The sequence below is a fragment of the Urocitellus parryii genome, chromosome X (genome assembly GCF_045843805.1).
Source record: "Urocitellus parryii isolate mUroPar1 chromosome X, mUroPar1.hap1, whole genome shotgun sequence".
In the NCBI taxonomy this organism is placed as follows: Eukaryota; Metazoa; Chordata; class Mammalia; order Rodentia; family Sciuridae; genus Urocitellus; species Urocitellus parryii.
The window spans coordinates 18293487-18305486 of record NC_135547.1 but is presented as its reverse complement, the minus strand read 5'-3'; the positions used below and the strand labels follow the sequence as shown (position 1 = coordinate 18305486).

Sequence of the window (12000 nt, the reverse complement as noted above, 5' to 3'; positions counted from 1 at the left end):
GAGAATTATGGCCCTAGATCAGTAACTTAACATCTCTGAACCACATCTTCCTCAACTGTAAATTGAGATGGTAGACCACATTCTCTCTTAGGTTCCTCCTACCTCAAGCATTTATGTTTCTATGCTTTTGAACTCTCTGAGAAGAATCTTATACTTCTGTATGTGGCATCTAGAACAGTGCCTAGAGCACAGTAGGCCCCAATACATATTGTTGAATGAATGACAAGCTACATCCCTCAGAACACAAACCTCAGTCATGGCTCCATAGAAAATAAGAAATATTTCTGGATGGATTGGTATCTTGCTTAATCAAAGTGCTACATAACAACATTAAAAATCTAAATTTTCTCCTAATGAGCAAGATAGTAATGCTTGTTGACAGCAATGTTGCAAGAGTAGGGCATATTCATTTATCATATTTTTTCTTACCAGAAATCTAAATCAGTTATTTTTAAATTAACTCATTAAAATTTTTAAACAACTAAGGTTTTGATATTTACTCTTCAAGATTTTAAAGTACTAGAGGTAAGAAACTATGTTTATCTAAATCTGACTCTATGGAGATCTAACAGATTATTATGTTTGGATATAATGATAGTAAACTTTTAGGAGTGTTTATTATTAATTTTCCTTATTGAGAAACCTGTGTCAATTCTTTCTATGGAAATCTTTCTGAAATATATTGCACATTTCCTTGCTTTAGTAAACACAGTATATGAAATCTAATTTAACTTATCCTTAATGCTTTGTTATATCATATTCAATTTTTGTATGATGTGAATTTACAGAAATAGTGAGACCTTGAACTGGATCTCTACTGGATTATCTGCACATCATGAAATTCTATTTCTTAAAAATATTAGCAACAGGTAATTTTTCTCCTCTTCTTTAATGTATGGTGTAATGTATGGATTTGTTTTTCTGAATTATTCTGCTTTTTACAAATCATAATTGTTAGCAAAGACTAAACTAGCCTTTCCAAGCTTGTTCCTTTAGTTTCAACTTCAACCTCCAGTGAATTTCAACTCACTCTCTAGTTGACTTGCTTTAACTTATGTTGCAACACAGTGATCACAAGAGTCAGCACAGTGTTGTGGAATGGGATTAAATTCCAGAAGCAGATAGTCCTGGGTCCAAATTCCAACTCTGTTACTTACTAGCTGGGTGACCTTGGGCAAATGGCCTTATCTGCTGAGCCTTCACTTACAAAACAAGGATTAAAAATTTAACCTTGTAAAGATAGCAAGTATTAGCAAGTTTGCGGAGGAATTGGAAAATTGCACACTGTTTGTGGAAAAATATAATGGTATGGCAGCTATGAAAAACAGCGTGGAGGTTCTTCAATTAAAAGCAAAAGTACTAGCCCACATCTGGGTATTTATCCAGAAGAATTGAAAGGAAGATCTCAAAGAGATTATAAGCATTCCCATTTTGTGAAAACAAGCTACATGACCATGGACAGAAGAATGGATAAAGAAAATGTGAAATACATATATATGTAATATATGTAAAAAGAAGAAGGAAATCCTGATACTTTTGACAATCTGGGTGAGCCTTGAGGGCTTTATTCTAAGTGAAATAAGTCAGACACAAAAGGATATATATTACATGATTCCACTGGCATGAGACATCTAAAATGGTCAAGTATAAAAGTGTAGCATAGAATGGTGGTTGCCAAGAGCTGGGGAAACGGGGAAATGAGGCATACAGTTTCAGTCAAGCATGATGAATACACTCTAGAGATCTTCTATACAACATTGTACTTTCATGGTCAACAATAACGGGTTGCACACTTAGAATTTTGTTAAGAGAGTAGATCTCGTGTAAAGCGCTATTGCTGCAATTAGAAAAATTTGACCTTGGTCAATGAATGGATAGATACAAGATATATATGATAACACAAGTATAACACAACACTAATTATAGAATATAGGTAGTAGGTATACTAGTGTCCACTATAAAATTCCTTCAGCTTCTTTGTATGCCATAGAAATTATAACCTTGCAAGTTCTTTGAGAAGACCAGACATAATATAACTGTACATTGTACATTGTAGGACTCACATTATCATGCTACCCTTAAGGCACTCATGTGCACTCTCTCGCTCTCTCGTTCTCCCTCCCTCTTTTCTTTTCTTTTCTTTTCTTTTCTTTCTCTCTATGAGGATTGAACTCGGAGGTGTTCTGCCACTGAGGTACATCCCCAACTCTATTTATTTTTTGTTTTGAGATGGGGTCTTGCCAAGTTTCCGGAGCTGGCCTTGAACTTGCCATCCTCCTGCTTCAGCCTGCCAAGTAGCTGGGATTATAGGTGGGTGCCACAATTCCCAGTTCCTAAAGGCTATTTCTTTCAAGGCCATCAAAGCCATTTTTTTTTATTTTAGTAAACATTACTTTATTTAATTTTTTATTATTATTAATTTACTACACATAATTATTGAACTATCACTATTTTCTAAGTACTGGTGATAAAGTGAGGAGGGCAAAATTCTTATCCTCATGGTCCTTAGCCACATTTGATTTTAACATTTAAAAAAATTAAACATGACTGAGATACTGCATTTCTGGTTGAAAGCTCATTGTCGGGTTTGCCACAATGCCTGCCTTGGGGAGTCCAGATTATCAAGGGTTTGCAGATTGGTACATTTTAAGGGGCCATACACTCTCAGAGGATCTCCTTTAACTACACAGTCTTGGCTCCAGCTCAATCTTCCTTAATTTTCTCCTTAAAACATGCCCATGTGGAGGGTATGAGGGCTAAACAGTGTTTGACCATGGCCTGTGTCCAGCAGGAGACCTGCCACAGGCCCAGGAATTCTTAGACACCAATTTACCTTTCCATTTCCCAGGGCTTAACCTCTGCTGCTTGGCCTCCCCAATTACAATTACATTTCCAGACCTTATTTTTGGCCTTACCCTCAATTCCCAGCCTTAGTAATGGCTCATATTTCCTGGATGTAACTACAGGAGCTCAAATTCACTTCTAAAAAAAAGTTTTTAAACTCAAGCTTGCAGCCGGATCTACCCTAGTTTTAAACTTCACAATCATACTCACATATACTCATACATTTTCTAATTGACTGCTTTATGGAAATATCACACCATATTTACTTTCATTTTCTATGTTCAATGCTAGGCAATGAAGTGATTCTTCTTTAGAGGAAAAATACCAATGATTTCTTGACAACTGGATACAATGGCAATCACTCAGCTAATAGTATACATGTAAAGGGAACACATTTATTCATTACACACATGGAAGGGAAAGTTCATCTTCCTCTGTGTAACTGTTCCTATGGCCAAAAGGTCATTTGATCACATGCAAGCAACTAGACAAGATGATAATATAAAGCAGGATTTTGTATGCTTCCTAACCAACTGGGGCTTATCAAATATCCCTATACCATTCAAGGATAGGAAAAAATGAGCCAGTTAAAGAGAAAGATCAAAGAATAAAAGATGGAATTGCCTATTGTCCTTTTGTGTATTTTCACAGACACAGTTTAATTCTTGACCCTTAGATGAAAAAAATCAGAGAATCTTTCTGTGAGCAATATTCATACCTGAAGCAGTCATGATTCTGAAATCCAGAGAGATCTCTATTTCTCACATTAATCTTGCTACAAACAGAACATATATTACTGATGTACTTTAACACATTCATAGTATCACTAATAATAAAAAAATTTTTCAAGTCTGCCAAGTTTTCTTTTCTTTAGAGCAATACAGTATTATTATTGATTCTCAAAATGGAGACAGTATATTCATTCATAGTGTGTGTCTTTTTTCCTTAGAATTTACTCTTTTGGGGTATTTCAATCCAAAAACAAACAGGGATTAAAGTAATGATGACACATGGTGCAATTTGGGGACCTGACAAACAACCTTTTGATCTGAGAAGGAAGGGCCAAGTTTCCAGGATCCCTTAATAATCCCTGTTAAATTGTTATCCTTTCAAAATCTCTTACATTTGTTTAAGGCTTCAGATCTTCTCACAAAGGGCTTCATTTTTCTTTTTTTTTCTTTGCTTTTAAATTTTGAGACAGGGTCTCACTAAGTTGCTGAGTCTGCCTTGAACGTATGATCCTCCTGCTTCAGCCTCCCAAGTTGCTGGAATTACAGGTGTGTCCCATGGCGCCTAGCTTCACAAAGAGCTTCCTTCTACTTTTTTCAGATTGCTCTTTCCAAAGAGCATCATGAGATAGGCTGGGAAAGCAAGTATTATTATTACTTCATATTATTGATTAAAAAGCCTCTAAAGTTCAGAGAGGTAAAGTGATGATCCCAAGGTCACATAGCAGGTCAGCAATAAAGACAGAACCATACCTCAAGCCTAAAAAAATATAATCCCCCAAAGCCATGTGGCAATGCTTTAAAACCTAAATGTCATAGACAAAAACTTTTGAATGTTATCCAGATGTCTTTGAAAGGCTCAGGGGAATCAATACTCACCTTAAAGAGCCAGGCATGAAAAATGACATGTTATGAAAAACATGCCAATTTGGAATTTACTAGATGAGAGAAAAAAGTTGGGGACAGTATAGACAGGACGAGGTTCAGAATAGAAAAGTTTCAATGTGAGCAGTAGAAAAGATTTTGTGTCATACAATTCACTCAGAATTTGTGGGGAAAATGTGGCAGACATTTTGGAAATCTCCCTTACAGCTCGATTTCAAATGTTTAGAGAACCTTTTCTTTCTTGTAAGTGAAAAACCTAAGCGTAAGTGGTTCAAGTTAAAGTCTCTCTGCTCAACTTTCATCCCGTTCTCAATGAGGTAAATGAAGAAATCAAAATGATAAGTCCAAAAGAAGTAGCCTTTGAAAGCAGCTAAAATGCCCTTCCTCAGACCAGTGGAATTTGACAGCTAATTATGGGGACTATAGATGATACAAAACTTAGAATTTCTCAAAGTGTAGCAGTAATGCCTGGGTAGAGTGAACTGGTTACATTCACTACAGGAAATTCTCAACTTCCCTCAGGAAAAGCAGTTCCATGGGTCAGAGTCAGGCCTCATGCTTGGACTTAGGGATGCAGGTCTGACCGAAACCCTCTTCTTCCTGCCTTGCCTTTAACAGACTAAGAAGAACACTGAGCCCCTCAAAAGAGAGCTCCCCACGGGAAGGAAAATCAGCCTAAGAGGGAGCTAAACCAATGAAGCTGAGTTGCCAGAATCCCTCCACAGGCCACCCAAGCAGTGAAGAAATTCATGGAGAGAAAGAAAGAAAGAAAAGACCCACAGCCGTGAGCAGAGCCAGCTGGGAGGGATGTTATTACTTTATTTCTGTTTTCTTAAGTATGTGTGTGCATGCGTGTGTGTGTGTGTGTGTGTGTGTGTGTGTGCAAGCGCGTATGCAAGCGTGTGTGTGTGTGTGTGTGTGTGTGTGTGTGTGTTTTGAGGGGGAGAAAGGATTGATTGCAGAAAATGTCTGGATCCACTGCACTCAAGATGGAAACTTGTTGATATAATTTCTCCTAACTTTCCTACACCTTCCTTCCCTTCTACTCCATTTCCCCAGTGGCTATCAAGAGCTGTATATATCTGACCACAAAACATCCAGTCAGTTCAAGTCAAAAATGCAGCCAGCCATCTGGATTGACTCAAACTCTGTCTACACACCAATTGGCTTGGGGGTAAAAAAATGTAATTCAGTGGAACAACTGGTTATTTTTAAAACAACGAGTTGAATTCAGACAACCATCCAATTAGTTGATTTCAAAATGCCTGTTTGGCGACATGAAAAGGGTTATTTTCAAAGGGCCTTGTGTGTGCATAAACAACCTGAATGCTATTAAATTGACGAGCTATTTTAGAATCAAGTAGATAAGACCAAAGCGGCTGGACTCTTGTTTATAAAGGGAAAAACCTGTTAGAGTAGCAGTCCATCAAGCACTCCAGAGGGTGACACCTTCTGTTGTAAGGATGAAGTCTTTCACTTGACAGGGGCATAACTATGTCCCTCTTTGTAGAGACAAGCACCTCTGTTCTTTCTTAGAGAAACCTCCCGTGTGACTTCTTCCTGGACATGCCAGTGCTTGTATTAGCCATCGCCACCTAACATTCCCAAACACACACAGGGATGTTAACTTGATGTTCACCTTTTATGGGTCTCAGTCTCAGGACACACAGCAAGGAAGCCAGATTGACCCAATTCATAATCAGTTGGATCAGTCAAAATTGCACAGCTATATGTCCCTCAGCCTCTTTCTCCCACCCCCCAAAAATGTAAAGGCTATTTTCTTAGTTGCATTAGTAAGAAATTATTTAAGAAAAAAACAAAAGGGGGGGCCTCTTCCTGAAGAGAATTTTATTTGCACACGGCATGCTTTGTCATAAAGGGCATTCAACCATGTTAATCATATAAGAAGTTTTAGAGAAGCTCTCTTTTTCACATTAGGCTGAAAACATCACCCCTGAGGTGGTGCTGATGGCTCCCTTAGAAAATATTTCTTTGACATCTAAGACACAAAGGACTTGAGCAAACGCTCCATAGCTAAATGAGTGGTGCCTAAGTGCTGACTCTCCATCCCCAGTGACAAGCATTTACTAAGTACAACTTTTGTTTCTGCAAATGTCTTACTTGGGTGTGTCTTAATCCCAAATATTGTGGAGGTTTTGTTTTATTGTGCATGTGTGTGTATTTTTCAAACATTTATTTTATCAAAAAGGATTCCCACAATGGAAGCATTCATGGCCATGCTGTGGCTGAACCTTTAGGTTTAAGACTAGTTAAGCTGCCCCAGGTAGAAGTGTTTGCACAGCTATAGAAGTATAGAATCTTAGCCCCGGAGTTGGAAGGGGCCCCCTTAAGCCCGTCCTTGCCTTCAGGCATCCAAGCCTGAGAAATAGTCATTCTTTTCTTTAAGATCTCCAAGGACAGAAACTTCACATCTAGTTATTTGATTATAAAAAGTGTGAACTATAAAACATATTTATGAGGGAATAATATTATAATCCATATTTAAATCATTTCCTTTATTAAACATTTGCTTTCTCAGTTTTAAAAAGAAAATAATACAAAATTAAGTCCTTTGAAAATCCTTTCTGTAGAAGCATTTCTCTCCCCCCTTTTTTTGAAGATTCACAAGGGGACATCTGTCTTAGGAAATTCTAGCATAAATTGTTTTTCTCCAAAAATGCACATTTGCTTTTATCTTATGGATGCTACGAATCCAGACATGTTTCCTCTTTTTTCTTTGGTTGTTGGAAAGCTCAGAGCCAAATTTGTGGCCCACTTCTTTTTAAAACTTTATTTTTTTAAAAAATGTGTGTGGTGCTAGGGATGGAACCCAGAGCCTCATGCGTATTAGGCTGGCATTCTACCCCACTGAGCTACATCCTCAGCCCCACACTTCTTTTTGTAAAATAATATACATTCATAGATTTGTTTGCACTTAGCAGAAATATGGATTGCCTCATGAATTCGTGTGTTATTGTTGCACAGGGGCCATTCAATCTTCTCTATGTTGTTCCAATTTTATTATATGTGCTGTGTGTCAAAGCAAGCAATGGGGCCCACTTCTAATGGATGCATATGACCTCACTCCAGCTTTGCCCGTTTTTCTTCTTCATTGCCCCTTCGTCTCAGTTTCTTCCCTTTAATTGTACATTTTGTTTTGGATGTTTCTGGGTTTCTTGGTTTCCTTTGGTGTTTGATAACAATATAGAGAACAAGAGCAGAGACCCTCAGTTGGCTCCCTTTCTTAGCTTAACCTCTCTGAGTCTCAATTTCCACATCTGTAAAGTGGAGATAAGAACAGTAATTCCCACCTCATGCAATTGTCCTGTTAAATGAGAAAAAAAAATATATATATATATATAGTATTAAGTTGACAGTAAACATTCAATATACCTTTGTTATTTATTTTTCAACTATGCTACCTTAAATCATTTTAGGAGCAAGAGGACCAAAAAATAAATACAATTATTTATTACAAATTCAAAATTTCAATCTTTTACCCCACCCCCATCCTCTTCTTTCTTTTTCATTAATTGTCTTGCAAATCTAAACATTCAGTGCTGTTTCTGCACTCTGAAAAAATTCCTGCTACTACATCACAGGAGAAAACTTTCCAAGCTTGCTGGATCTTAAGAATCAGCAGAAGAACTTACTTAAAATACAGATCCCTGGTATTAAATGCATAACATAATTTTTTAAAACTTGTTAAACTGATTTTTTTAGGACTTCCTTGTTGCCCAGGTTGATTTTAAACTCAAGGGGTCAAGTGGTCCTCTGGCCTTGGCCTCCGGAGTAGCTGGAACCACAGGCAAGTACCACCATGCCTGACTCTTAAAATTATTTCATAAATGAACAGTTCAAGATTAGATGTTTCTGGGACTGAAGTATTTTATGCCACATTGTCTACACATTTCCCTAAGATCTATATTACAGAAACATTTCCGTACTTGCTTCCTTCAAAGTTTGTGTCTAACATTTTGATTTCTGTACTTTTTTTTTTTGCCTTTGGTGACTTTTACACTACTTAATTTTATTCTTTTACCTCCCGCCTGTTCTGTCACTTGTGTGAGTCTATCTTTTCTCAGCAACTGATGAGATAACAGATCCTTCCCCACCCCGCACCCCAGCATTCCTTTAAGTAAACCATATTAGAGCTAAAGCTGTCAGTCTGGTTGTGGTCATTTTCTATGACTGAAGATATATCAACATTAACAGAAAAACAGTTACTCAGTAACTGTTCCAATCCCCTTTTCACAGAGAAAAACATCTGCAGCCTTTTATTTTATTGGCCTGCTTGATGGCTCCACAACACTGTGGAGAAGGATCCCCGCCCACCACAGGGCTCTTCATCTTGCTGGGGAAGCCATAGAGACTTGAGAGACCAAAAAGTGCAAGAAAAGAAAGAAAGAAAAAGAGAAAATGTTTTATCCACCTTCCTCTGTTTTGTATGGATAATTTCCAAATCCCCCATACTTAAACTTTGCCCCCCTTCCTTTACTTTGCCTCTCAGTTTTCCTTTGAATGAATGAAGAATAAATTGGCAACCTCTCCAAATTTTTTCAATAGTCTCCCTCTGTAACTGGTTCTACTGTTAATCACCTTGACAGAAGAAGGAAAGAAGGAAGGAAGGGAAGAAGGGAGGGAAGGAAGGAGGGAAGCAGGGAAAAGAGACAGAGACAGAGAGAATCCTGCCTACTAAAATTCCAAAATCTCTTCTACTTTAATTTTAGGCCTGTTCTGGCTATTTCCCCTTGTTTCACGTGTGTTGCTAGGATAGCACAGTATTTTCAAGAAAAATTCTCTGCCAAAAGATCTTACCACTGAGTCATCACCATCCTCATCTTTCTAAAAACATGAGCAAGTCTCAGCAACACTTCATTCACATTAGTAAACATTACTTAGGAAAAGAAAGAACAGTTTCATGAACATGACATCATCATGAAAAATAAATGTTTGTTGAGTACCTACTGAGTGCATGGTACCACATTAGCCCTGGAGACATAAAGAAGCACCTGCTTTTAGGCACACACGTACACACATGTACTCTCATGTGTTAAATCCGGAGAAGTGGCTGCAGACTAGAAGGATTATTGGAATTCCTAGGAGGGAGCAATTCTGCTCCAAGGGCCCGGATGGTCACAAAAGGTAAGACTCAGAGCACTGAAGAAAGGGTAGAGAGCTTGAGGGAATTAATGTGAACAAAGACCAGGAAATGGGAATGAAAATAGTTTTTTGGGGGGGAAACAATTAGTAGACCATTTGACGGGAGCAGACAGTTTGTGTAGACTGGAAAACGAGTGGGAGATAATAATGGAGTGGTAGACCTTAGTCTGCTTATAGAGGGCCTTGAATGCTAGGCTAATTAGTGTAGCCTTATCCTAGAAGCAATAAGGAGTGCCACCCTCACAGATAAAAGAAAGCAGGAAACCTCTGGGGCTTCTGGGTACCTTCAAGGAAAAGAAGCAAAGACATTGATTACAAGAACTTCAGTGAAATGTTTGTTCTCCATATTTATGCCTTTGTTATCTCTTTATGGTATCAAAGTTGTCTGGGGGGATGGCAAGAGATTAGCTAGAGAGATTACTTCCTACCATATAGGCTAGTTTAAAGGTGAAAAGGACCCTAAGAAATGGAATGGCAGTCATGTTTTTAAAGTAGAAAGGGAAAAAAATCTCACAGAAGGAAAGGAAATGTAGCATATTGGAAGCCAGCATGGGACTGAAAAATACCTTTGAGGGCTTAACTAGAGGGAAACCTAGATAGTTTCCTGCCAGCCCCCTAAGATGACAAATTTCCCCTATAGTATAGCTCATGCTAATTTTAAAAGGGGGGCTTAAATGGGCATTGTTAAATGATTGCACCATTTTGTGAACCCCAGAGAATCCTGACAATGTTCTGTAAATACCACTGAGTTGAATTAAGTGGGATTGACTACATACCAGTAATATTTACATTAGCTTCTGGAGTCCCCTAATTTGAAGGTGCTGCCTGGGCAATAGTGGCTCTCCACCTACTCACTCAGGTTTCAGGCAAAAGTGAAAACATTTTCTTTTCAGGCAAGATTTGAATGTGGACTGTTAAGCAGTTGATTTGGATACTCAGACACTACTTTCTACCTTCTTCCTGATTAAAAAGAAAAAACACATGACTTTCAGTATTAGTGAATGGACAATTTCCATCCAAGATTCCTTGGGGCTTCTGCCTCCATGGATCTCTTCTAGCTGAACTGCTCACTTTCAGTCCAAAATTCACCCCATTCCCCTTTGCAAGTAAAGGGGCCACCAATGTTTAGCCAATGGTGCAAAAAGTGATTGGCAAATACCCTTTTGCCCCTTTTCATCAACTCTCCTCTTTGGCCAAGCAGACAGAAAGTATTGCTTTCTGAACTGATTTTCTTTACCATTTTTCATAATCATTTTGTACCTGATATACATTAGGTATTCAATAAGAATTTGCTGAACAAAGGAATGAATGGACTATCCTATATTCTGGGCATTCCACAATAAGGAAGAGAAATATACCAAAGTTCCCACCCCAACAGTGAAACAAAAGAAATACCTATAAAGTCCCAGCTCCTATCAGACATAGCACTAAGCACATGGGAGATACGCTATAGATTCTAATATGATAATGCATCTAGTTTATGTTTCTCATTCTCAGTCTCATTGTAAAAATATTATTATTAAATTAGTAAAAACAGAATTAACATGATCCAGAGATTTCACTCCATGGTATACACTCAAGAGAATTGGAAGAATAAACTTAAGCAGATATTTATACCCCAATGTTCATAGCAGCATTATTCACAATAGTGAAGAGGTATAAGCAACCTAAATGTCCTTCAGCAGATGAATGGGTAAACAAAATATGACATATACATACAACAGAATATTATTCAGCCTTTAAAAGGAAGGAAATTCTAAATATGCTGTAGCATGGATGAATCTGGAAGTCATTATGGTAAGTGAAATAAGCTAGTCACAAAAAAGACAAATACCATATGATTCCATTTATATGAGGTACCCATAAGTCATTAAATTCATAAAGAAAGAAAGTAAAATGGGGTTTACCAGAGACTTAGAGAAGGAAGGAATGGGGAGTTACTGTATAATAGGTAGAAAGGTTCATTTTTTGCAAGATGAAAAGTTTTGAAAATTGGTTGCACAATAATGTAAATGTATTTAACACTACTGAGCTTTATACTTAAAGTGTTATAGTGGTAAATTTTATGCTGCATTTTGCCATGATTTAAAAAATATAAATCCTTATTAACTACTTTTTTGTGAGAATTGTACAAAGATTAGCAAATACAAACACTTTGCTGGAGTTTACATTGTAATACAGACCCTTCGTGATGTGGCCAGGCATGTCAAGGCCATAAAGACAAGAGAACATAAACATTCAGCCTAGATATGGAGAGGCAACTGAATATTTACATTACCTAACAGAGCAAAGGTGAGTGCATTTTCGGGTGGAGGGAGGGCAGGCTGTCCACACAGTGTGATTTGACTGGGTACTGCTCAGGATCCATTTCTCAAAAATG

The 12000-nt window shown here is 37.7% G+C and overlaps 1 non-coding gene across 1 annotated transcript; it reads right to left on the bottom strand.

Annotated features, from left to right (window-relative positions):
* Positions 1–7397: 7397 nt before the first annotated feature.
* LOC113194536 (U6 spliceosomal RNA) lies at positions 7398–7503 on the bottom strand. Its single transcript, XR_003302304.1, has one exon. It is a non-coding gene; the product is annotated as a U6 spliceosomal RNA (small nuclear RNA).
* Between the last annotated feature and the right edge of the window lie 4497 nt (positions 7504–12000).